Source organism: Phoca vitulina, unplaced genomic scaffold (genome assembly GCF_004348235.1).
Source record: "Phoca vitulina isolate PV1807 unplaced genomic scaffold, GSC_HSeal_1.0 scaffold9, whole genome shotgun sequence".
Lineage (NCBI taxonomy): Eukaryota > Metazoa > Chordata > Mammalia > Carnivora > Phocidae > Phoca > Phoca vitulina.
Window position 1 is genome coordinate 57,987,008 of NW_022589712.1, and position 27,464 is coordinate 58,014,471.

The window sequence follows — 27,464 nt, forward strand, 5'->3', positions numbered from 1 at the left end:
ATCTAGGTATAAGGAAAGTGTAAAATAAACAGATCCCATCACTATTATCATCAACAAATATTTAGGGTACCTACTACTATGCACTGGGCACATGCTCACTCAGGAAATACAATGAAATATACGTTCATAGGTAAAACAATTTCTGCCATTCAAATTGACAATGCACTAAAACTCACAGAACTACAGTTTGGTTTTTTTTTAAAAAGACTCTCCCAAGGAAATTTTTATTTAATAAACATATGTACATGTTCACAAATCTATAATAATTTTTTTCTTGTGCTATTTATTCTCATTGATAGATAAACAGACTGATTTTGAAGTGGCAGATAAGAACAGAGGAAACAAGTAACAAAAGGTCTTTTGGTTATGCCAAAGATAATTGAAATTCCTTCATTTTTAGTTTGAAAGACTATACTGTGGAAAGATACCTTAGTAAAGTTTTTGTTTGTTTTTTTAGTTTGACTTTTCATTAAAAATTCAGTTTCTGGGGCGCCTGGATGGCTCAGTCATTAAGCGTCTGCCTTCGGCTCAGGTCACGATCCCAGGGTCCTGGGATCGAGCCCCACATCAGGCTCCCTGCTCTGCAGGAAGCCTGCTTCTCCCTCCTCTACTCCCCCTGCTTGTGTTCCCTCTCTCTCTGTGTCTCTCTCTGTCAAATAAATAAATAAATTCTTTAAAAAAAAATTCAGTTTCCAATTTCTTTAAATAAAAAAATTATGTGTGATACTAAAAAAATCTTAAGGCATAGTTTTCTTTTTTAAACATTTGGAAATAAAAATTCATTCAAATGTATAAGGCAAATGGTACACTTGGTGAGGGACAAAGTGGTATAAAGATAGATGTTTTTATGTAAAAACAAACAAGTGGTTGTCAAAGACATATGAGAAGTATCTGTAGTATTAACTACAATTCCAAATAGTATGCAATATTATTCCCCCAGAAGGTGAGTATTTCTTTTAATATATTTTAAGCTTAATCTAATAATCATTCTGCCATCAGATCAAATTTAATATTTCCAAATATACATTGAATGATTATCATATGTATTATAAACAGTTACAAAACTTGGCTTATTTTAAGGAGACAGGACACTTGTGTTTGCTTTTCGATAGTTATAAATTGATTAAATATAACCCCTAAAATAATAAACATTTTATTTATTGGCATGGAATTCCTTTTAGAAGTTTCTTTCATTACATTTTATGCCTTCAATACACTTTTCTTTATTAAATGATTTGCTCACTGTAGAAAGAGGTAGCATGACTAAATTTACATCACCATTTTCATGTTTGTTACATAGGTGAATTGAATATTCTAAAGAAAAAATATATATGTATATGTATATATGTATTGTGTGTATATATATATATATATGTGATATATATATAATGCATAATGTTTTCAGAAATATGCCCATTTAGAAGCTCTTCAAAGCAGAAAAAGTAAGGAGTTATAAAATAAATAAATTGTGCTGACTGGTAAAGCCTGAAACTAACACTTTCTTTATAAATGTTGGGAAAGGGGCGCCTGGGTGGCTCAGTCCGTTAAGCGTCTGCCTTCGGCTCAGGTCATGATCCCAGGGTCCTGGGATCGAGCCCCACATCGGGCTCCCTGCTCCGCGGGAAGCCTGCTTCTCCCTCTCCCACTCCCCCTGCTTGTGTTCTCTCTCTCGCTGTCTCTCTCTATCAAATAAATAAATAAAATCTTTAAAAAAAAAAAAAATAAAATAAATGTTGGGAAAAGTTTGTGCAAAAGTTACCAGTACTTTCTGCCTTCTAGGATGGAGACTGACAGAATTATACTGAGAGCCAACTAATCCTTTGCTGTCAGAGGGAACACGCTAGAGGCCCTACTTTTTATTCTGATATTCATATATAGTCCTTTTGGGGATGGCCTAAACAGTGAGGTAAATCAAATGCCGATACTTCAGACTGAGATGGAAAGTGTTCTGCTTCATAATGTAATTGGTGTATCTTTCAGAATAATCTAGCCTCCATAAATTATATTAGATATATTCCTCCTGAATATTAAAAATCTAGATTTAGGTAGCTTCCTACCTGAAACATTACTGAGAGAATATCAAGCATTAGTAGAAGAATATTAGGAATGGAGATAAAACAACTGCAGGAGGGAAAGTACAGTCCTGATATCCTCCTCCCCCTATAGAGTGAATGGAATGAAGTGTTGGGTAAAGTACAACATGGACCAGCATGCTATTTTCCCATACATGTGTTACTCAAGACTGAACAATCAAGGGGCGCCTGAGTGGCTCAGTCAGTTAAGCATCGCCTTTGGCTCAGGTCATGATCCCAGGGTCCTGGGGTCGAGCCCCACATCGGGCTCCCTGCTCGGATGGGGAGCCTGCTTCTCCTTCCCTCTCTGTTGCTCCTCCTGCTTGTTCTCTCTCTCTCTCTGTCAAATAAATAAATAAAATCTTAAAAAAAAAAAAAAGACTGAACAATCAAGAGTTTGAAAAATGTTATTTTGAACCAAGACTCTCATGTTGGAGGCATGGTACCAGATCACATACTAAAAGAGCTATGGACCAGGAAATTCCCCTGGAAGGAACCATCAGAGGAAGAAGGTAATCCAGATGAGCAAAGTGATGGGATTCAGAAGGGGCAAGGGAGCTACCTAATCTCTTCCCAGTGGCTGGTAATAAATGGGGTGACAGTTTGGTCAATTCTCCAAGGCAAGTAGATGTTTGAGAACTATTTAAACTAAGAGGAAAACTGACTCCTGCCAGAGGAGGCCAGATGGAAACTAGACAAAGAGGCACAGTGAAGAAAGCTGAGGTCAAGTTGGGGCATCTGGCCCCCAAGAAAAACCATTCCCAGTACCTGCTGATGTTGTATCTGGTTATTCCTTCTTATGTTATTCTAGAGGCTCTGACTCAATTTTATTGAAGTTTATGACTTTAGTTTCAGTTTTGTTGTGAAGAAGCAGGAAAGCATTATGCAAACTTTTGAAGTGTCCAAGAAGAAAGTCACACCCATCCCACCTGGTTGCCAGCTTCCATCAGGGGTCACCAATGAGAGAGAACTATACCAGAAAAGCAATCCTCTGGGGCTCACTGATAGTGGAGGCAGCATCGTTATGACTAGATAAGAAAGATACTAAAGTACCTACACTGAGGACACATGCAGCAGAAAACTGGAAAGAAACCTCTGAAAAAGAGTTAAGGGGTGATTTAAGGGGATTTAATTAGCCCAATGAGGGGTGAGCTTTAATAATTTGGATATATAAATAAATGTGTCTTATTTTGCGTTCAGGCTGTAAGGGATCCAGGATATATATGTTCAAGTAATAAACATACATTGGATATATATAATGGATATATATATATATACATATATAAAATGAAGTAATTTAGGGTAATATTCATAAATAGCATATTAAAACAGAAATATTGAATATTACATCTCCTGCATTACAATTTTTGGATCGTTGGTTGTACTTTTCTTTTAGTTGTTAAAGCTTATGCTTTGTGCTTCTGATAAAAGGAAATAATGGAAGACTAAAATGTGTTAAAATCAGAAAGTCAAAAATAATAGCTGTCCAAGTTAGTCTCACAGAGTTTATGGAAAGGGTGTTTAGATAATGTAGGTAAAAAGGCATTCTAAACTTTAAAAATCACATAAATACAGGATAGTCCTATCATTTTAAAACTCTAAAACTTTATTAAAATTTTTTTAATGCCTTATATTTTTATAATTTATAAAACCTCTTTTAACTTTAGAAATTTAGATCTTTAGTCTTTCTTCTTAATTTTAAAATGAAAAGACTGTATGGGAGAAAATTATGTGGGGGGAAATGTTTTAAAAAACCACTGCTTTTTCTAATAATGTAAGTACCTAAGTAAAGCATTGGAAAGCATCCAACTGAAGTTAAATTATTAAAACTAATGTTCTACATGTTACAATATAGAACAACACAATGTTTCAACAAATCTAAATAGAATTATCAAAATGTTTGTTGGAAATATGCTCTTCCCTTCATTTATAAATAAAATTATCATGTCAATCAAAAACAAATTACATTTTCTTCTCTCAGAACATGTGTTTTAAACTTTTAAAAATCAGCAATAATCATTTATGTTATGACATTTTAAGATACTTAATGGAACCAAAAAATACAATTAACAAAAGATGCCCTGCTTACTAGTGCACTACCCTCTCCCTCATGCCTAAATTGCTATTGTTTAGTTTACAGTGTTTAAAAGTATTTATATTGTACATAAATAGATGAAAATTAAGGCTATGGTATTGTTTGGGGAAGAGGAAAGGACCAAGGATGAAAATTGATGCAAGCCTCAGAGATGTGGTAAGAGCAGCTCCCTATTAAATATATTCCTTTTTTTTTTTTTTTTAAGATTTATTCATTTGTCAGAGAGAGAAAGCACGCACGCACAAGCGGGGAGAGTGGCAGGCAGAGGGAGAGGGAGAGGCTGGCTCCCCACCTAGCAGCGAGCCCGATGTGGGGCTCGATCCCAGCATGACCTGAGCCGAAGGCAGATGCTTAACCAACTGAGCCACCCAGGCACCCTATATTTGTGATGTATTTACAACTCTGGCAGTTCATAAAGCTTCACTCACATTTTCTTGTTTCTACTAGTTTTATCGTTTGTTTGTTTTTAGTCATCATGACATAGAATCAAAAAGAAAAGTACAGAGACCACAGACTGATATTTGATTTCAAACAAATGAAAAGGAAATTATTCTTTTGCTACAAAAAGCATTGTCTTAAAAACAAGATGGAACATATCTTTTATTTAGTGTATGGCACTCACCTTGACATCTTAAATATATTATTTCATTTAATCACTAGAACAATCCAGAAAGACAGATATGATAATTCCCACTTGATAGAGGAGAAAATGGGCTCGGAGAAGAAACCTGCCCCAGATCAAATAGCTGCTAAGTACTCAGGTTGTAGGAGGTTCTCTCCATTATGCCAGAGCTCTCCTGCTAGAGAAGAAGGCACTGTGTATCAAATAAAAATCAGAATAATAGCCTCCATAAATGTTTTTCTGAAGGAATTATGGCAGATCTAAATCATTTTAGTCTGTGGATATTTCTGAAAGCTGTCTTGTAAGGAACATGAGAGAATATATTAGATTTTCCCCCTTTCCACAAACATACACTGAGCTGAAATTAGAATAAGAACAGGCACAAAGCTATGGTATTGGCTTCTGCACTTCAGCTAGGCTAGTGGGAATGATCTCCACTCACTTCAAGGTAAGGTTATCCCCTACCAGTGAAATTTTAAGAAAATAAAAGCATAGACACAAAATGGCATCACTTAGGTTAAGGCCCCAAGTCAGTAGACCAGGGCTTAATACGCAATCTAATTGCAGTTTCAACCTCCCCTAGAAATGGAGTCTCACCTGGTCAGTCAGAAATATTCTGGTGTGCAGAAATATTCAAATGAGTCTGTCACATGGCCTTCTCCATTCTCCTAAGGAAGATGAGTGATCTGCATGATAAGACTCCCTGAGCTTCTCTCTAAGGGAAAGTGACCATGCCTAGAACAACCCTTTCTTTCCTTTTTTTTTTTTTTTTGCTTATAAATTTCTTGTCCCATCCTCCTTCTTATAAAACCTTCCATTTTGCACAATTCCTCGAGCCCCCTCCCCCTATTTGCTAGATGGGATGCTGCCTGATTCATGAAGTATTTAATAAAGCCAATTAGATCTTCAAATTTATTCAGTTGAATTTTGTTTTGTTTTGTTTTTTTAACATTGTTAATATTTACCTGCCCATTGTACATCTCCACCTGGTATCCCACAGGCATGTTGAAGGCTACATGAACCCAAAACTGAACTCTCACTTTTGCTCAAAACATTTTTCTTCTAAATTCCTTGCATTATAAAGCATCACCATGACCCTATAAAGTCCCAAATATCCAAGTCCAATTCCTCTGACTCTCCCTCATCCCTACTTATCTCACTTCCAGTACCCAAATTCAGGAGATTTTTTCCCCCTGTATATTTGCATATACATCCTTTATTTTGCATTCCCATCACTGCTCTTATAGTCTATGAGCTCATTATTATTTGTCTGTACAATACTGGCTTCCCAACTGGTCTGTCTAAACCATCTTACTGCTCTTTTTATAGCCTTCTTAATGCTGCCCACGTGAAATTTCTAAAACATAAATTTGACTGTGACAGTTCCCTGTTTTTCAGCATTTAATGCCTCCCTAAGGTTTTCAAAAAGGGTTTAATTATTTAGCAGAAAGTGTAAGGGTCTGCATCTCTGTCTGCCCCTTGCTTACATATTCATTCTCACCTCCTATCACTTTACTTGCATCCTATGTTCCAGCCATACTAGCCATTTAGAGTTTCTCTAAGGTGCTTTCCTTTGGATGGAATCCATTTAATCCCATCGCAAACTATTCATACTTTAAGGCTGAGCTGAGATGTTGCATCTCTTAAATGAGGTTTCCTTGACCTTCATCCTGGGCCTAGTTATCTCAGATACACAACCTATAGCCTCCCTTAGAGCTTTCATGTTCTTCGGCAAAAAAATACTCCAAACCTTATTGAAATTACATATGAACAACCTGTTTCTAGGGTCCATGGTTGCTATCTCAGTTCTTTCATCACCTAGACAGATGCCTGGCCCATAGCTGAGGTACTCAATGAATGATAAAGATATAACTAAAGTTTCCATTTATTTCCCATTCCCTGTAGTATAGACATTATCATTTAACATTTATGTTCCCAAGTCTACATTCTTCAGAACATTAACTATGTTAGATATTTTTGCAAATATCTTTACCATTTTTGTTTAAAGAAAATAAAACAGTGCATTCTTAGAACAGTACTTTCTCTTAAAAAGCATTGCTGAACAGCATCCAAATAACCATTCTATTTTTATCACAAAAAATCCTATCTTCAAATTGCTAGCACACTGATAAAAAATGAATAGAAATGATAGTTTTGGACTGTTAGTAATAACAACATGACTTAAACTTTTACAAATAGTGAGATTTCATGGTGTATTTTTACCATTTAAGAATTACTTTTTTTTTCCTTTGAGAAAATAAATATGTTTACTACTACAGAGGTCATCATGTTATCTTACAGAATTTAGAGATGCCTGAATGGCTTATATCAGAGTTAAGTAATGTCTTCTAAATTATTTGTCAATAATCACAGTGTTCGGTTTTAAAAGTTTATCTGGTTGTTTAATTTCCCCTAAGATTTTTTGGTTTTTAATAGCCAGTTTCTAATTATCTACAGTATGCATCCAAATGATAATCAAACCAACTTGTCAAGATCATGGAAATGCTACTTTTGCATTGGAAACAATAACATGCGACCTTTGATTTTAAGCCCTAAAATACTTAATAGTTATAGTCAGATGGAATTTTTTTAGTGACCCTAAAACCCTAAAAGGTAGGTTTTACTAAAACAAGAGTAAGTACTAATTTGTCCATAAATTCATTAATTTCTAAAAATCCAACTCATTAACATGTAGTATAAGCTATAAGTTAAAGAAATATTTTGAAGATAAAATTCACATTGGACTAATAAAGTAAAATTATCATAGAATATTGAAGGAATACATCCCAGTCTCTCGATACTCATCTGATGTAGGTGAGCCAGGCTATCCCACAAACTATCTATTGTTGGCACTATTGGAGACAGATATTGGGCTGTGAGAACTATCCTTCCACACTAAAGTAACAATTCTTAAGCATCTTTTATAACAGCACAACTATTGACTTTAGTGACTTCATAGTCTAATGAAGAAGGTTCTGAAGTAAACAGGTAAATACAAATATAAATTCTGAAATGAATGTGAAGACAAAAGAAAGTCCAGAGCTTTTTGAAAGCCTGTAGTAGAGTCAGCTAAATCAGGTACATTATTTGGTAGAAAGAGGGAAGGAGATTTAAAGGAATTATAAATATGCATGGCTTACTTAGAAGCTGTCTCTCCTTCATTGTTATTAAAATTATAAGGCAGTTAAGGATGTAGGCATTAAACAATAAATATTTGAACATAATTATGTGCCCAACATTGTTGGGAGTAACTGATTGTAAATACGGCTAAATCTCTGTCCTTCAGATACTTACAGTCAAATAAATACATCACATACAATCTTAATCTCCAAATAATTCAGATACCTATGGTCAACAAAAAGAATACTAAAACTTGAATAGGAGATTGACTTGAACTCACATTACAATGTTCAAGTAGTAAAAATACAAAGTATTATTCTAATAATAAAAACTGATGCAAAAACATATAAAGTGCTTTAAAAAATTCAAATCTAGGGCGCCTGGGTGGCTCAGTTGGTTAAGCGACTGCCTTCGGCTCAGGTCATGATCCTGGAGTCCCTGGATCGAGTCCCGCATCGGGCTCCCTGCTCGGCAGGGAGTCTGCTTCTCCCTCTGACCCTCCCCACTCTCATGCTCTCTCTCTCTCATTCTCTCTCTCTCAAATAAATAAATAAAATCTTTTAAAAAAAAAAAAATTCAAATCTAATTAGATAAAAAGATAAATTAACTATTTCATCTAGGTAGAATAGAAACAAGGTAGAACACATGGACATTATTAGAGGTCTAAATCATGCTAAGAAAACACCAAAGACCAGTTAGTTCCCATTGGAGCTACACAATAAAGTACATGGAAGAGGTCTTAAAAACACTGAGCCTTAGAGGAAAATGGGAGTGCATTTCATGAAGAGGAAGTGAGGCAAAGAGATGGACATATAATATTGAATGAATCCTCAGAGGAATGCACAAGCATATTTAGTGAATTGATGGAACACAGAGTAGGGTGGTCATGCAGGGAATTTCAGGAAGATGTAGTAAGATTGTTGTAGCAAGATTATAAAGCTCTCTGAACTGGAATGTCAAAGCTGGGTTTTATTCCGTACATAATCAAGGATTAGGGAAGATTTTAGGGGGAAAAAAAAAGTTAATTGATTTGTTAATTCTGGTGTAAAAGACAAATTGAAGAAGAGGCTCCACAGAGTGAAATAACCATTAAAATACTCAAATAGTTTAGGTCAAAGTAGTGATGGCATGAACTAGGTGAGTATAAAAATGAGTTAGAGCAAGTATTTTAGTAGAATACTGACTGGATGTCAATGTAGGGGCCGAGAGCAAACTGCCCCATAATGTGCCACTTGATATATTGATTATTTAAAGTAAAAGTTACTTGAGAGGCAGCCTATGCAAGGACACTTGGATCCCCCTCAGTCCCCCTAAAAGCAGAAAATAAATCTCCCATGTGAAAGGTACCCTCCCTTGTACTAGGAGGTGAAGAGACATACTTATCCCCAAAGATGGGAAATTTAGAGCCAAGAAGGCTATATAAATGACCCTTGTTACTTTTTACTAATTTAATACCCCAGACCAAATTCTGTTTAGAATTCCTTACTAACTGAAGCTCCCAAACTTAAGTTTTCTTTGTCCTGTCAATTCCTCACAGATTTATTGCCTCTTTATCTAAAAAGTATAAAAACTGCCTGCTTGGTAATTTCTTTAGGTCTCAATTTCATAATTGCACCACCATGTGCACATAAATAAAACTTTGCTTTTCTTTTTTTCTCCCATTAATCTGTCTCATGTAAATTTAATTTTTAATCCAGCTGGAAGACTTGGAAGGGTAGAAAAGAATTTTCCCTTCCTTTCATCAGGGTTATCCAGAGGGAGGAAGGAAAAGCTCACATAATACCTTCTTCCCTTGGTAACCAAAAGTTCATTGGCAATCCCTGAAGAGATCAAGAATTCTAAAGAAACATAAGAAGATTTAAGATTAAATATACTTTGACTTTGACCATATTTGTTATGAAGTGAACTGACATACAGCAAAAGATGAAAGCTCACATCTGTAGTTCAGAAGAGAGGCCAGGGACAGGGATTTATAGATGCTAGTAAACTGCATGTGCCTAATATAATGGTTGAAGACATGAAGTAGAGAACATCACCTGGGACTGGGTGTAAAATGGTGCCATATCATGGAAAAGCAATTTTTGAGGGGCAGCCTGAAAAAATGGGAATCAACCAAGGAAAACAAGAACTAAATGGGAGGAACAGGGGCAATGGGAAAAAAAGTTTCAAATCTGTGATCTGGCCCTGAACTCTTCTTTCCAACTTCCCATTATACTCACTCCCATTCCATCCTCAGGCATTATAAGCTTGAACCATACTCACTATTTCCAAAACGTGCTGTGCTGGGTCTCAACTCCGTGTTGCCTTGTACCTTTTAATCTGCCTGGAATTCCCGCCCATCAATCCTTTCAGATGCCACTTCCTCTGTGGAATTTCCTCACTCTTGACCCCACTGATGTCTTCCTTGACAAACAGCTGCATTAGAGCTGTCATCTCCCTCCATGGTAATTGTTTTTGCATCGGTCTCTCTCATTTAAATGGGAGCTCCAGGTGGGCATGCATGGGCCTTAATCCATCTTCTAAAGCCAAGGCCTAACACATAATGGACACTTAAGAAATGCTTATTGAATATGGAAGGCTTGGGTGGATAGGAACATTACAGGCTTCTAAGTGGTTGAGCAGAATGAGCACAGAGCATAGGAAGTTGAATTCGGCTATTTAGAGGGAAGTGATGACCTTTTTAAGAATGATTTCACTGCAGTGCTGTGGGTAGAAGCCAGATAATAAAGGATTAAGGAAGGAGTGGGTGGTAATTAGATAGGAAAACTGCACATCACTTTCGCAACACTTTGCTACTAAAGGGCAGTTAAGAGATTAGAGAGTAACTTGAGGGGGAAGCAATGATGAGGGAAGAAATTTAAGGAGAGGGAAATCTTGAGTAAATTTATAAGGGGGAAGTAGATATTGAAGACACCAAATAACGGGAGTACTTGTTTGATGTAGAGAGAGATGAAGAGGAAGAGATGCGAAGGGCACAGGTAGCTGAAAGTGAGGAGGAACTGTCCCTCCTCTGAGATTGGAAAGCAAAAGAAAGGAAGTGTCACACGACAAGTTTTCTGTTGTAGATGAGAAAAATTAAGAGCCTTCATTTCTTAGTGAGTGGCTTCTGTGAATAGTTGGTGATGATTCTGCCACCTTCCATGAACAGGAGTTAGGAATGGTAATATGAAAACAAACAAACAAACAATGGATGCAGAATTAAGGAAGGCTGCATGACTATATAATAGAGAAACAAACAAACAAAAAACACTTTATTGAACTGAGGCTAAATATTTAAAGTCCCATAGTTAAGTAGCCATGTAATAAACCTTAACATATTTGGTACACACAATAAATAGGAGTCTGGTTAACAAAACACCTCAGTTAATAGAGAGTTATATAAATCATGAGCTGTTTTGAAAATTATTACTGACATATATATTTTTAATTGCTCTTAGTACCAAACTAGATGAATTTTAATTTTGACTTTGCAGTAGACAATATTTAAGGATCTCACTCTGCCTGAGAATCAGGGATTTCACCTTTAATTTTCATGGTACTTGAATTGTCTAAAAAGAAAAGTGAAGAAATTTCAGGTCAGTAGGAATCTAGAAAAATAATTAACAGTGCATGTCATGTTATACTATATACATAATTTTACTACATTAGGCTGTATTAACTCCAAAGCCAATTTTTCAAGAATTTAAAACTATCTCCTCTAGAAAAATGTGGTTTAAATATACAGAACAAAGATTTTAAAAACATAAGTGCTCATATAAGTCAAAAATAATTTCAAAATTCTATAGAACTTTCTTTCAAACTCTAATGATACTTAAAATTTTCTTATTCTAACCCACTAAAAAGTACCACAAATTCACCATATCACTCATCTTCCTCAAAATATCATCATGAAGCAGGCTCCTCAAATATAGTATAGTATTTGAGAGCCTGAGGCTTGGCATTAAACAGACCCGTTTAACTACTCATTCCACCATTTACCAGCTAAGTGATCTTGGCAACAGGCTTACACTATCCACACCTGTTACCTCTTTTGTGCAATGAGGATAATAGCACCAATCTCACAGGTTTGTTGTGAAGACAGAACAACCTGCTGCACATAAACCATTTAATAGGGTGCCTGGCACAGGGTAAGCTCTCAACAAATGGCAGCTATTGGGATGACTTCCTATAGTTCAATCATTTTCCTTCTGACATGTTTCTTCTATAATTGAATTTAAAAAAAACAGCAAATGCATATGAAGGAAGAGCTGTTAAATTTGTGAAACAATCTTAAAATATTTCCAATATCTATCACAGAGTGATAGTAGCATTTCTTGACAAGTCAACTTTTTAAAAAGAAAGCTATTATATTAGCTAAATCTGCTAATGAAAGTAGGAAAACTAAATGAGGAGATTAAACTTTTACTATTGTAATGTTTTATATAAAAAAAGACCTTTGGATAACTTTCAAAAGTGTCATGTCCTTATGATTAGCATTTATGGAGATACATAGACATTTGCAATACACATATCATTAAAAATAAAAATGTACTTGTTCCAGCACCTTCTGATTAAATGTTAACATTAAATAGTGTAATCAATTACTGAAAACCTCAGTGTTTAATACTCCATTCACAACATTGTTCCTATTGTCCTCCTTCTCCTTCATTACTAATTAATTTATTTTGGTTTTCTTTCTTATATCAATACATAGTGTTCCAGTACTTAGCTAGATGCTTATTACTCATATAAAAGACTTTTTTTTTCAAAATTCTCCATTCGTTACCAATGTTTATATTTGTATTTACTTCAACAGAAATAGATAAAAAATTAAATCATGCTGTCAAAATGACCAATGTTTATATTTGTATTTAATTCAACAGAAATAGTTAGGTAAAAAATTAAATAATGCTGTCAAAATGACCAAGAACTTAAAAGTGTTTGTTTCCACATATATGAAAATGGAATTTAAAAAGTAACAATTACTGAAACAATTCATATTTAAAAGTTTTACAAAATATTATAACTGTGGATTAAGTAAGTGTATGTTATAAATGTTTCTTGTACGTGAAAGAACATACCCAACAGAAAGACAATTACGTAAAACTATGTATAAAAATGTTCAATTATGGATGTGTCTTTCTCTTGACTAACCTTGGAGGCCAAATATCTCTGGATATCGAAGTTACTCTAAAATAGCTACATGCCTCATAATGCAAATATGTCAAACTTGACATTGAAAAGAAGAGCCAAGATACCACCAGCCATTTTCTAAAAAGTGAGAGAGCCATCATATGCATGCTGCTTGAGATAAGTGGCTATGTTCCACTTACCTTTCCTAGGACCCTATCATTACAACAGAGGGGTGCCTGGAAACTAATTCTACTCAGAGCACAGCACACCTCTGCATACCCAATCACTGTGTGAAAACCTCATTTATTTTGAAGACTAACACGATTTTTGTTTTGAGTCACTAGCATAAAAAACATTGTCACAACAGAAGCAGTAAAATCCAAAGTGTGGAAGGAAACTCCAAACCTAATTAGTGAATGGTAAAAGGCATGTAAACAGCATACTTTCAGTATTCAGTATGAAAATTTTTCTCAAAAATATTTCAACTATCAGTACAAAAAAATGATCAGGAATGATGTGGAAATTAAATTTAATTGCAACTCACTGTTGTATTCTTTTCTTGTCTTTTCTATCTAGTTACAAGATTACCCAGTTACACTGTAACCCTATCATATATTATCCATTCATTTTTGAGTGGTTACATATAAATATGGTTAATTTGGGAAAAGATTCAAAATTTAAATCAGTATATTTAACAACAAAGAGTATCCTTTCTACGTACAGGTACAGATTTTTTTTACCAAATATGTATCAAGAACATACTCGGTGCTGGGCATTTTTGTGGCACTGTGGTGTGCACAAAAATAGGAAAAATAAATAATTCACAACCTTACTCCCAGGAGCCCCCCCCCCCCCCGGCTCTAGTGAAGAATAGACATAGAGTCCCCTTAAGAGAGCATTTCAAAGCTATATTGATGGCTGTGATAGTGATGTATACAGAGTTTGATGCACAGTTCTGGAAGGCCACCTAACCCAAACAGGGGTAGATATGGGGGCAGTTAGAAGAAGAGATTTTAATTTTCTTCCAAATAAAATGATGGAAATGGTCTGACCCACACAATTCTCTTGATTAATTCCACCTAATATTCCAAAAGCAACAAATCAGCACTTGTCAATATTTTAATCAGCTTTGTGGATGGATTGCAAAGAACAAATCTTGTGTATGGGTGTCTAAGTGTGTCGAGATCATGGGGCGGTGAATTCTAAGGACATGGGAACAGGGAATAAAAAGTCTTCAGGTGACTTGGCAACCTCTCCCTCTTGTCCCTCTGGGGCTGATTGGTGTCTCTTTCACTTGGGGTCTCCTCTCATCCTGTATAACTCTGCTCTTTTCCTTCTGACTTCTACTCCCTCATAACTTCACCCATGACTTTCCTAATTCCATTTCCCCGCTAATGGTTTTAGCCTCTGCTTACATAGAGAGACACACCTCAAATTCCGATGCCAGGTCAGGCATAGAAGAATGGGTTAGTTGTCAGGAGCCCCTCTAGATCTCACCAGGTACAGATAGGAAAGTGGCCCAAACAATACCAGTCCACTGAGGCAGCTATGCCTGTCAGTAGGCAGCTTTTTAGAAGGTGGTATAGAAAAGGAAGCATGGACTGTGCACTGAGATTTAAGATGTCTCCTGATAAGGCTTACGGCATATTCTGGCTCTTTTCTATTTTAGCTCTCGTTCCTATTACTTTGACTTTAGACTACTGTGGCTCCTTCCAATTCTCTAAAATTTCATCTATGGTCTGCAGAACCTGGTTGTTTTAACTGAATCCCCAAATACCTTTCCCTGCTGCCTTCCATGACACAAATTCAACTTGCTCATACAAGGAAGGAAACTGACTTTGGTCTTATTAGTTCCCTTCACGGGCTAAGCCCTTGAGTATAAGCTCCCTGTGGTCATTTCTGCTATGAATCTATAATAAAATTCTGATGGTGATTTTTTTTTTTTCATTTAAGGATCATTCCTTATTCATTAGATATTTAGTTAGCTTGTACTATGTGCCAGGAACTGTTGTCAATGCTGAGGTTATAGCAGGGTACAAACAAAATAAGTCTTTACTGATCAGAAACTTCTAGAAAATAAAATATTTTAAATAATGATAGTTTCCAGAACTGAAACATATCCCTTTAATTAATACATTTTGAATTAACTCTTTCTATGATTAATTTGATAAATTACAACCTTTTCATCTAGAATCTTGGAAACATTTTAACTACTTCTTAATGACAAAGGACAATCACTTTGAATATCTATTGGTGTATCATATAATGCCTATGGTACTCTGTATATAATTCTATTATGGTGTTTATGATACTGTATGTCAAATGTTTTCTCTGTCTCCTTTCCAAAAATATGAGCTTCTGGGAAACATTTTATATTTTCGCTCAGTGCCTGACAGAGAACTGGCCTCGACTAGTGAAAGAGTGAGGATGAAATATTTGCAGGGAGAGCACTGAGGGATGAGTAATTCGATCATGTACATTTCCAATATGATTACAAGTGGGAGTTAAAGAGCATGCTGTTGTGCAGAACTACTGAAACTTATCAGAGTCCAATAGTTTCAGACAGGGTGTTTTGAGAGTATTTCCTATTGATCATCTCTGAACACCAAAGAAAGAGTAAGAGGAAGCCTCAGGTGGCAGGATGGGCTTTTTCATTAGTGGCTTTTGAAGTGCCTCGAAAAATAAGCTTATAATAGAATGCTGAGCACATTACCTTTCCAATTCTCAGGTGTATAGACAGCAGGTTAGACACATCGGTGCTGGGCAGAGTATCATGATTAGTGCCACGTTGTATGCAGTCAACTGTCCCAAAGGCCAGTGGAACTAATGCACACACTGAGATTTCCCACCCACACATAATGCCAAAAAGCAGCAGGGCCAAATTTTGAATGGGTAGGAACCACTCTTCAAGAACTCTTAATGATTATCTTCTCTAACCCTTTTATTGTTTGCCCCCCTAGAAAATAAGGAGATAATGTGGGGATGGGAGAGAATCCATAAGTTTTACTCAAAAAAAAAAAAAAAAAATCCAGCCCGAGCATAAACAGGAGACTGTGTAGCATCAGACCCATAATATATTTCCAGAAAAAAAAAAAAAAAAAAAAAAAGCAAGGAATAGAGAGCCTCTGGGTAGAAGCTCAGGACTGCCCTCTTAAAACCAGAAAGCAGAGAATGCTAAATTCACCACCTCAACCTTTCAGCATCAAAAACTTCTGAGTAACTTTCTGTATAATTCTGACAATTCATTTGAATTCTTGCAGTTCAAATTTCCTCAACTGCCAAATGACAGGAATATGTGATTTGCACATTATGCCTATAAATTTACTCCTACTTCCAAGGTCTTCTCTTTCCTAAAATACAAGTAGATGGATAGTCCTTCTCTCCTACCCCCGAGGAATGGCACTGGGAGAAAACCACACATGCCTCCCTCTCTTCCAATCACTCCCCACCGCGACCAAACCTGATGACAGACCAAATTAAAATTCACCCAACATTTCTTACTTATGATTAACTGTTTACCTTAGGTCAGCACTGTGCTTGATGCTGAAGTTTTATGCCAATCTTCCCATCTCAGAGTCCTTGCCACAGATCCGAAAGTGAGAGGCCATATAATCACACTACATAATCACATAATCTATTACACTAATACTTCACTGTTTCCTAGTACTATCTGGTTTTTGTGACAAGATAGAATTCCAACAACCAAAAAAGAAGCAGACTGAAGGGGAGAATTATATAACGGGGCATAAAGATGATACTTGGGTGAAAGTTGGCTCTCACCTCAGTGCTGAACTCTTCTTGGCATATAAAGTCTTATGATGTCAAAGGTTTTGTCTGTCTTATTCACATCTGTGTTCCCAAGGTCTAGAAAAATGTCTGATACATGCTAGGTGCACAACAAATTCTTGTTTTTAGATGAATGAATGAACATATTTAGGATTCAGCCAGATCCAGATATGGCCATTTCCAATAACTAAATGAAAATAGATGTAGGCTTCTGATCATAAATGTCCCACAGTATCTTCTTACCCCCCTAAAATTTTGTTTCCTTTAACCTTTCCCCTAGGTCTCCCATGCCTATGGGTGGTGGTAAAAATGAATAGTATGATAAATTATGCATAACCTAAGATGGCATTCAAAGATGAACTAGAACAGTCTTTATGCACTCAAAAAAGTGACCACCAACCCTCGATTCTTCACAGCCAGGAATAGCACCTAAGCCACCTACTTAAAAATGCTATATGAGACAATTCTAAATAAGAACAACACCTTGAAGAGTTGGCTGGAAGCTTACCATGACCCAGGCTCAAAAAGAAAAATCCCAGGGGTACCTGGGTTGCTCAGTCAGTTAAGCGTCTGACTTCGGCTCAGGTCATGATTTCAGGGTCCTGGGATGGAGCCCCGTGTGGCATGGGGGCTCCATGCTCAGCGGGGAGTCTGCCTGTTCCTCTGCCCCTTGCTACTTGTGTGTGCCCATGCTCACTCTCTCAAATAAATAAAAATAAAATCTTTAAAGAAAAATCCCATACTCTTATAAATTTCATTCTCAATGTTTTCTGGACAAGCTTTCAGGAAACATGCATCTCTAAGGGTAACGAGGTAGGAGGAAGTTTGCGATCATAGTGATTTATCTATAGATGTCCATTCTTAGGGAAACTGTAGAGTCAAGAGGTGTGTCCTATATGGGGGCTGACTTGAGGCTTCTTCAGGTTGTGGGAGCAGAAGCAGCACAGAGGTAAGGATAAAAAATTCTCAAGGTCACAAAACATTCATGATTCTATCCCAAATGGCTTCCAAAAGATTTATAATAACCTTTTTACTTTACAGTTAAAGAAACAGAAACCCAGAAAGGTAAAGAAATGCACCCAAGGTTACTCAACTTATTAGTGGCAGATGGGTGTTCTCTCCAAATCATAAATGCTTTGAAAGGGAAACTGTACCCACAGCATATTTATTTGCACATGCTACATCTGTCTACTTTCATGCATATGCAGGCACATGCTATTCACTTTTGACTAGAAAGGTAAAATTGGGCCAAATAATATTTAATTCCCCACTGTAACAGTAGTTTTACATTCCACATTCAGACAGCTGGTGTAACTGAAGAGAGCTCGGAACCCCTGAGGATATCCAAACTGTCGCAACTGGAGAAAAGATTTAAGTATCCTGCAGTGTAAGACCTACTCAATGACATTACAAAGCTGATTCAAAATATCATCTTTGTTGGATCCTCAATATCCAATCTATGAACAATAGGCATAATTAAACATAAAAAGCTGTAAATTAAGCAAACTAAATGATGGAGCAAATCATTTCGTTTTTGCACCTGTGAAGTACAGTATGCCATTGTTATTTTTCCAAAGGAGAGAGAACAGACTCTTGCATGGACAATTATCTAAAGGGTTCAGAGCAGTAGCAGCTATAATGGACAATAGATTTCTTTCCAAAGACTAAAAAGATATCAATGAATGTAGTTTCCAAGTCAAAGTGAGAAGACACAGCTGCCGCCACAGATTCTATTTAATGTATTTCAATGTTACTAATTAAAATAAAAAGTTAGGGCTCCTATTCTCAAGCTGGGAAAGAACAGAAAAACAACTTCAACTTATAATTTTGTATGTCTCTGTAAAAGAGCTTTTAGCTCATTTGTGCTTGACAGCTACAGGAAAAGTCTGTGCAATGAAGCCCCCTGCCTAAGAATGGCTGTCCGAAAGGAGGTGGTGTAAGGTTAAGAACCTGGGTTCTGGGGACAGAAGCCTGAGGGCAGGATCTTACTCAGCTACCTCCTGAGTAGCCTGAGGTTTAACCCCTCCATATTGTGTTTTCCTCATGGATAACGTGGGCATAATTATAGTTCCTACCTCATGGGACCATCGTGAGAAGTAAAAGCTATAATCCAGGTAAAGCTGCTGAAACATTGACACTCTGACTACTCAGCAAGTGTCAGCTTTCATTATTTCAGTCCAAAATATTCCATATGAGATTTTTAAATAAGTCAACAAGAGCAGATATCTAAGAAGCTATTCTTAACCTGCATTTTAATGGCAGACTCATAATAGCAATCAAGGAAATTTCATCCACAACATGGCTTTCTAAAAATCTAAGTTAAAAGAAAAACACCTGCTGCATTGAAATCAGATGAAAATAGAAATATATTCTAATGTGAATTGGTAAAATATTGGCAAGGTCATTGTATGTATATCACCAGCAGAGATACACAGAGTCACCTCAAACTGGGATTGAACTAAAAGAGCCAAGGGAAAGATCTGCCAATGAGCCCACCATGAACTAACATAAAACCACCTGCAAAATCCATTCAAGCATCTGTCTCTGTGAAGTGCCAAGCCTTCTCCTCCCACCCCACTAGGCTGGCCCCATCTACCACAGAGCAATACTAGAGGCCATTTTTTTCAATTTATTATTGTTAGACCTCCTCCATTTTATCATTCCAAGAGGCATGACACACAACCCCACACAGCAACTCATTCTCATTCTATGTCACAATTTATGCTGTACATGCTTAGTACCTGCCAAAACCAGTCAAACTAATCCATGTGTTCAAGTATTGGACACTTAATCTCCTAAAATAATCTTCAAAATTGTCATGGGGGAAATGATGAAAATAGCATCATCCATTTAATGGCCTTGTGTCATCATCAGTAGGGAAGGGACAGTGGATCATCTATAAGGGAATGTTTCAGCTATAATCGTACTCAGAGTCAGTGCAAAGGTAAGACTTAGAAGCAAGAAGAGTAACTACTCTCCTTCCACATTTCCACATGTGTAATTGAGGATACTATTACCTACTTTATGTGATTTTTGTGAAGATTAAATGATTCAATAAATGTAAAGTGCTTAGACTAGTTCCTCACAGGTCCTAAGCACTCAGTAAATGTTAGATATGACGAGATCATAATCAGGATCAAGTGATGGTGATGATTGTGATGCTGATGCTGATGAAAGAAATTACTAATTAGCAATGCACCTAACACCATGCATCAGACTAATAAATGCAATTCAGAGAGTATAGTTAGAATATTTAGCTCATCCTCTACTTTCACTGATTTCACATGTTGTAGGAGAAAACAGGAAATACAATACTACAGATGACAGATATTTATTTCATAATGAGACATGAGCTAGAGAAGCAAAAATAGATGATAGCTATAGGAAAACAGAAAAGCCACAGGGTATGAAAGGAACACTAGAATGAGGGCATTATTAACAGTTTAATTCAGGAGATAATAAAATAATATCACAGAACATTATTAATTAATATGCATCTGGCACGTGCAACATGTCAGGCACTGTTCTATATTCTTTAACATGTATCACTAATGTAATCCACACAACAATCCTGTGTGCAAGAATTGTTATTATCCTCTGCGAGTAGGGCACAGAAAGATTAAATATTTTGTTCAAGGTCTCATAGCTGATGGGTGGTGAAACCAGGATTTAGTACCTTTAGTTTGTCTCTGATGTTTGCTTTTAACTGCTCTACTACAATGTTCCTCAGTATATGAAGGAGATCTTTCAAGAGCCTTAATACTTAATAGAAAAATTATTGGTGGAAATATGGAAAATTCTTTAACAAAATGCCAACATAAAATTTCAACATTTCCAAGGGTATCAGGTTAATCCTTAGAGGTGATTATTATGCAATGTTTTAAGTAAGCAGATTTCTGAAATCATTTTTGAGAGAATTTCAGTATTTTTTATTCTCATTTTAACAATAAAGTTGCTTAGCCCAGAAAATATTTTTCTTGCATTATTTGTCAACACAGCTTATATCACTCTTGTCTATAGCATAAGTGAACAGAAATCATCCATGCCCTTTGAGTGTCTGTAATCCAAAAGTGAAAAACCATGAAAAGTGCATGCAATACATTTAAATACGTAGGATAGAGACTGTACTCCACTCAACTGCATGGGAGAGAGGGATGGGGGCACTAGTTGAAGGCAAGTGAGAAAGCTAAAGGGATCTGTTTAGAAAATAATATTGAGAATTAAATGGCAGCACAAAGAAGCAAGAATTCTGATCTCATAGAAATAAGAAAGAAGAGGTAAAGGAGTGAAAAATTCAGACATGTAATAAGGCTAACTATAAAAAGGAAAACTATAAAATCTAAATACATCTTTAGGAAGTCTCTATGAGAAAGGCTTAAAGGTTTGTTGCTTACGAAGTGAGAGATATAATTATGGTTCTAGTATCTCAAATTAACTCAAAATTAAAATCTTAGCCAAGAAAAAATGTTGCTTTTATGAAAGAAGATTATACATATTGGCACTATATTGGCTTATTTAACAAATTCATAGTCTATTTTTTATATCTGCCAAAACCAAGCCAAGTATCTATGAAACACAAATAGAAACACTTATATATTTTATCATTATACACTGTCGTGTGTTCTCAGAAAGGCTTCCATAATATAATTGTGCAGGTTCTGAGATGAAACATAGCTCTTCTTGAGGTCTGTGTTTCTGAGTGGGGTACATCTATCCCCTAGAACATCCAGCCTAGTGCTGGGATACATAAATCCACAGGAAAAAACATGGTACACTAATCTGGTTAGGAACATTTCCTTGAAGATTTGAGGAATGCACTATTTTTATATTTCAACAAAAACCTCTGTATTACAGAGGAAAATGCAAAAGGTGCATAAAATTTGAAAAAAGAAAACCGTAGACTCCCAAGAAATTTGCTCTTAAAATAAGTCACATAAAGAGGCTACTCAAACTGAAAATATGCACACGGTCTACTAGGCTTTTAGGGACTCTTAGAAGACAAAGGGTAAGAAGCACTGTTGGCTTTGTTTTGTGAGAAAGAAACATTAGCCAGGTGGTACACTGGAGCCTTCTCTACACCTGGGAGGCAGAAGATCAGACAAGCACTTAATTGCTTCAAGAGTTGGGAAAAAAGGTCAACCTCCTGTGAGCATCTCCCCAGTGACATAACTAAATACTCCCAGAGAAGTATTAAGAAGTCATGCACACAACCTAAAATTAAGAAACAATTAGTAAGTGTGCTTTAAAAGGTTCAAGAGAAGAGAAACTTCAGAATGAAAGCAGGAAAGAATGTCAAGGATGAAGAAATAAATGTTTGTTTAGCTTTGAATATATTACTGGAAGAAAGAGAAAACTTAGGGTGGTCTATATTATTCTACAAAAGAGCAGACAAACACTCTATTTGGAGGCACTTTCCCATATTTACTGCTTGAGTACAACTCAACATGAGGCTCAGAAGAAATCTGCGGATTGTAGAGCAACCCAGGGTTTGAATTTCAGCTCCGCCACTATCTGGTTGTAGGACCTTAAGCAAATTAACTTTTCTGAATCTCAATTTCGCCAACTGAATAATGAGTGGCATGATAATTGTATCAAAGAGTTATTTGGAGGATTAAATTGTGTAAAAGCACAGAGCATGGATTGAGGAGGCACTCAAAGAGGGTTAGTTCACTTGAAAACAAAATGTTGAGGTAGCAGGAAAAGGAGGAAGGAATATCAGAGGTATGAAATCCAAAATAAAATAATAATTGAAAGGACAGGCAATTAAATTAAATAAATTTAAAATATATTTAAAATAAATATATATATTTATATATATAAATATAACTTTAATAGCTTCTGGGGGGGTCCCTGGGTCAACAGTTTGCTAAATTGTATTCTTCGTATCTATTGAATGTGGTCCAGTAAACTTTTAAATTGTATCACTTAAATTTATTTAGTTCTTTACTCATTTGTTTGATCACTGAATATTTACTACACTAAAGCTATGTGCCACTAAACACATGACAGCCTTTAAATCAAATAGCCATAGTGATAATTTATATAGGATTCACAACAATGGCACAGGTCTTAGAGCACACTGAGACACACACACTTCCAAGGCACAACCAGGGTCTGGTTTCTGTTCTCGGTGCACTGAAGCCCCAGCATAACTGTCACAGAGGTTCAGTGAATCAAAAAGCACAGGCCATCTTGCTTTGTCTGAAATGATGACATGTGACAAGAATGCCTTAAAATTCTGTTTAGAATAGAAGATATTCTGTAGACATAATCTGTCAGTCTAAACTCTTAGTTTTCTCCAGCATGTTTTTCAATAATAAAAACATCGCTATTGTTTTTCTCTGGGTAATATCCTTTTTCTTCATTTGTTTTTAAAGAAAAGGAAAAAGGAAGAAAGGAAGAAGAAGGGGAGGGACAGGGGATGAAAGGAAGAGAAAAATTAAATTAGTTATAATTACTGAAAAGAGGTGAAAGCACTAAACCTAGTGTCAGTGCTGTTTTTGACACTCTTCCATCAACACAATCTAGTGTGTGTTTATTTTAAGTAATTATAGTATTGTGTTCTTGACATATGCTCAACCAGTGTCCCACTGAGATCACAGCACTTCTTCTGCTTTATTATACTCTGCTTACTCAATTATTTTCTATCACTGGGCATTGTGTGAAAATCATCATTAAAAGCAATATTTTGGCCAACTCCTTAGTAAGCATTATTCTGTAATTGACAATTTATTGTTTCGATTGCATTTTAGTTATCTAACAAAATGTTTGTATTATTGGCTGAGGGCCAGCCACTGTTTAAGTATTTTATAAACAATAACTCATTTAATTCTCATAAAAACACCAAGGGCTAAGGATTGTTGTCCCCGTTTTATACATGAAGAAACCTAGGCACAGAGAGGTTGAGTAACTTGCACAAGGCCACAGAGCTAAGTGATAATGCTGGTGTTTGAACCCAAGTTCAGGAGTCCGTGTCTTTAAGCAATACCTAAAGCTGCTCTTCATTTGGAATAAATGAGTTAATACAGATAAATACTGTAGAATAATGCCTGGCACATAATAAGGGCTAAATAACCATTAGGTGTTCTTTATTGTTTTTATGATGGTGCTGGTGAGATCATGCATAAACATACTGGGTGTTAATTCGGCTAGGGTTTTTTGAAATATCCCCACTGGCCAAAACTACGGCCCACCCTTTGTGTTTTGATAGAAAGGTTTACATTTTCCAGGTTGTTAACTGGGATATGGTTCAGAATAGAAGAAAAGCCTCACTAAGTCAAGTTATATTGAGACTTTGACTTCAGATGGATCTACTAAGTCGGTCACACTGGCACAGAAGGAAATTAGATTAATCCAACAAGAAGTGTTCCTCATGGAGTCACATTGATTTCTGCCTGCATTAAATGTTCTTCCATGTGCTTACAAAATTGATCTATTCCAGGTGAGCAGAAAATCGATCGTTTCGGGGTCTGTCCTTTTGTTTGTTTGTTGCTTGTTTTTTAAATGGCTTTGAGTTTACCTGTTCCTAAGAATATATTCCAAAAGTACAGACAGAAGATCATCCGATTTTCCCTAAAAGACAATTTTGTGTGTGTGTATGTGTTTGTGTGTCTTAACACATAGGTAGTTCTCCATTAACAGAAGGTATCTTCCCAATGATTACTGCATTTTCTTACACTCCCTGATAACAATGGGTTTGGAATAAATCAGTAGTAATCTAAACACATGACAGCCTTTAAATCAAATAGCCACTGATGACATTCTAAAAGTAGAATGGGCCACAGTTAGCTAATGTAGCATTCTTACTATCACTGAATTTTCATTTTATGTGGAAACATTAATGTTTCATAGTTTAGTTAATTTCCTGCTTGAGCTATGAGGTCATTTATACTCTTATAGTTATTATATAATATTATAACTATAAAAAAGCGTGAATGCCTCATGGTCTTCCCAAACAATTACTCATAAGTAGGGTCTAAAAATTGCTGACTTGTAAATGCTTTGAACTTATGCACAATATTTGAAATAGCACAAGCTATTATCTTTTATGTATATTATCTGGCAGAAAGAAATGCATTTTAAAGGAAGATGCTACCGCTTCTTCTAGATTCTGTGCATGAAACACAATCTTCCTGGTTTGGTGACTACTCTTTAGGTATGTTGGTTACTGATATGGAAGCATTTATATAGATTATGTACCTGTAAAATGCAAAGAACACTGACTAGCTGGCAATATTTATTCAAACATGGATACAATGAGCATGATATAGATGCAATTTTTAAAAGATAGTTATTTTCTGATTTCAACAATTTTGGCCTCGTTAATAGCATTTGGGATTCTCTTATGATTCTTTTTTTCTTCAAATTTATAAGGAAAATCTCTCAAAGCTATATTATAAACTATGATTAGGTCTGCTTTTAAACTGGATTTCATCAAGCTTAAAAAGATGAGAAACTTGATTATTACAGTTTCCTTAGAAACACAGGAAACAGTAAAAACACCTTAGGATCCAAGACTTTTTGGCAAAGAGTCATATAGTCCATCTGCTGTGTTCAACTATTATGAGAATACAAACAAAACAGCTAACATTCAAATATCATTGTATATAATCATATTTTCTTAATAAAGGAAAGATTTTACATTGTCTTTGTGACCTATAACTATATAACTAATACATATTGGAACAAAGCAAGAAAGGAAGGAACAAAGGAGAAGGGAGAGGGGGGAAATGGAGATTAACGGAAAAAGAAGAAAAAGATGGAAGCTTACACCTCCTTCACCACCCAGTGGTGGGTATGTATTATAATAGCTTCTGGGGGGTCCCTGGGTCAACAGTTTGCTAAATTGTATTCTTTGTATCTATTGAATGTGGTCCAGTAAACTTTTAAATTATATCACTTAAATTTATTTAGTTCTTTACTCATTTGTTTGATCATTGAATATTTACTACACTAAAGCTATGTGCCAATGACTGGTGTAAAAGCTGCAGATCTAACAGCAAGCAAGATGTATCTTTGACTTCAAGGAGATGAAAGACCACGAGGGAGAAAGAAATAGAATACAAAATTACAAACTGTTTCATGTTCCCAGTACCCCTCATCACTTCTATCCCATTCTTTTTGTAATGTTTCTTTGGGCAACTCCCAACCCATCCCTTCTTCAAGATACCACTCTTAACCAATATTCTTCCTAGACTTTGATTCTGGTGGGGCTGGTGGTCACAGTATGCAGGGGCTCCTCTCCCACCAACCTCCTTTCATACTCCCAGCTTTGGCCATAGGAGTATTATTACTTCATGTAGGTCCATCAGTTTTTCTTGGAAATTTGAATACTAAACTCAGACACCCAGGGATAGAAGGGTTTTGAAATTGAGTCATCAACTCACAGTCCACAAATTCTGCTGGAGAGATTTAGGGCTGCCATGGTTCCCATCTTTGTCCAAAGCTTGATTTCAATTGTTTATTCAATTCTGCAAACTATGAATATCCTCCAAAGTATCTCTTTTTCTCTTTTTCTTGCTTATGCTAATCAGATTGGGGTTGAAATCCAGGCTTAATGGCTCTAATATATCACTGTAAAATATCAGGACTTCCTTCCTATGCATTAGCTGAGAAAGACAGATGTTCTGAGTCTAATTCTTCATGGAATCCTTACTCAAGCAAATTTCCAAAATCAATATAATTATATTTTATTTGGCACTCATAGAACTGAAATGAGAAAAAACCTTGAGACAAGGTCAACCAGTCACAGGTTTTGAAAATCTCCATGGTAAAACTATACAACTACTCTTTGAATACACCCATTGATGGGGAACTCACACTGTGCAAGGCATTTATTTTCCTTTTGGGCTGATTCTAGTTGTCAGAAAGACTTGGCATTTAGCTAAAGTTTGCCTCTCATAAATTTTCATCATAACTTTTCAATGAACATTAGATTCTTTGCCATTTCCTACAAAAGGCTAAACTTAATTTGACACTTGCACCATCAACCAGTCTTCTTATATGTTTCAATATAAATTGTCAGAATAGACTCAAAATCCTAGAAAATGGAATTGCAAAAGAATGTACATCTTCACAGACCACAAATTTGACCACAGAAAAACAGCCATGCTTGAATGAATATTAAAAGATCAGATGAAAAAATGCCAAGAAACTCTGACCTTTCATGAGAAGCTGCCAAGAAAATAATTATTTCTTGGCAGGTAGACCAGATCCAAAGGCCAAATATCAATGGACGCATACTCATCCTCCAATCTTTAATATGATTCAATGAATCTTAGAGTTGGCAAAAACTTTAGAAATCACGCAGCTAAAATCCCATCATTTTACTTTTAAGAAACTGAGGCATGGAAATTTACTTCTATTCTGTAAATAAAGTTACTGCCACCTTTTGAAAAACCAGAGATCTGAGGCAGAATTCCTGGTGTTTTAAGATGTGAGAAAAAACTACAACTAAAGAATATTTTTCTTGTGCAGACATGACTTAGGCCATTGAAAGTTGGGTTTATGACTCACTCATCTAGAATGCAAAATAGGAGACAAAAAAATTAATGTACTTGAGAGATGTCATATTAGCAAAGAAAGCAAGAGAATGTCCATTAAAAACCCACAAAAAGAAATGGAGATTGCTTGTCACTTAGTACTACCCCTCCTAAGC

The 27,464-nt window shown here is 35.9% G+C and overlaps 1 protein-coding gene across 7 annotated transcripts in view; it reads right to left on the reverse strand.

Moving 5' to 3' along the window:
- GRIK2 (glutamate ionotropic receptor kainate type subunit 2) overlaps window positions 1-27,464 on the reverse strand; it is a 1,100,253-nt gene that overhangs the window by 478,144 nt on the left and 594,645 nt on the right. The gene's annotated exons all lie outside the window — the stretch shown is intronic.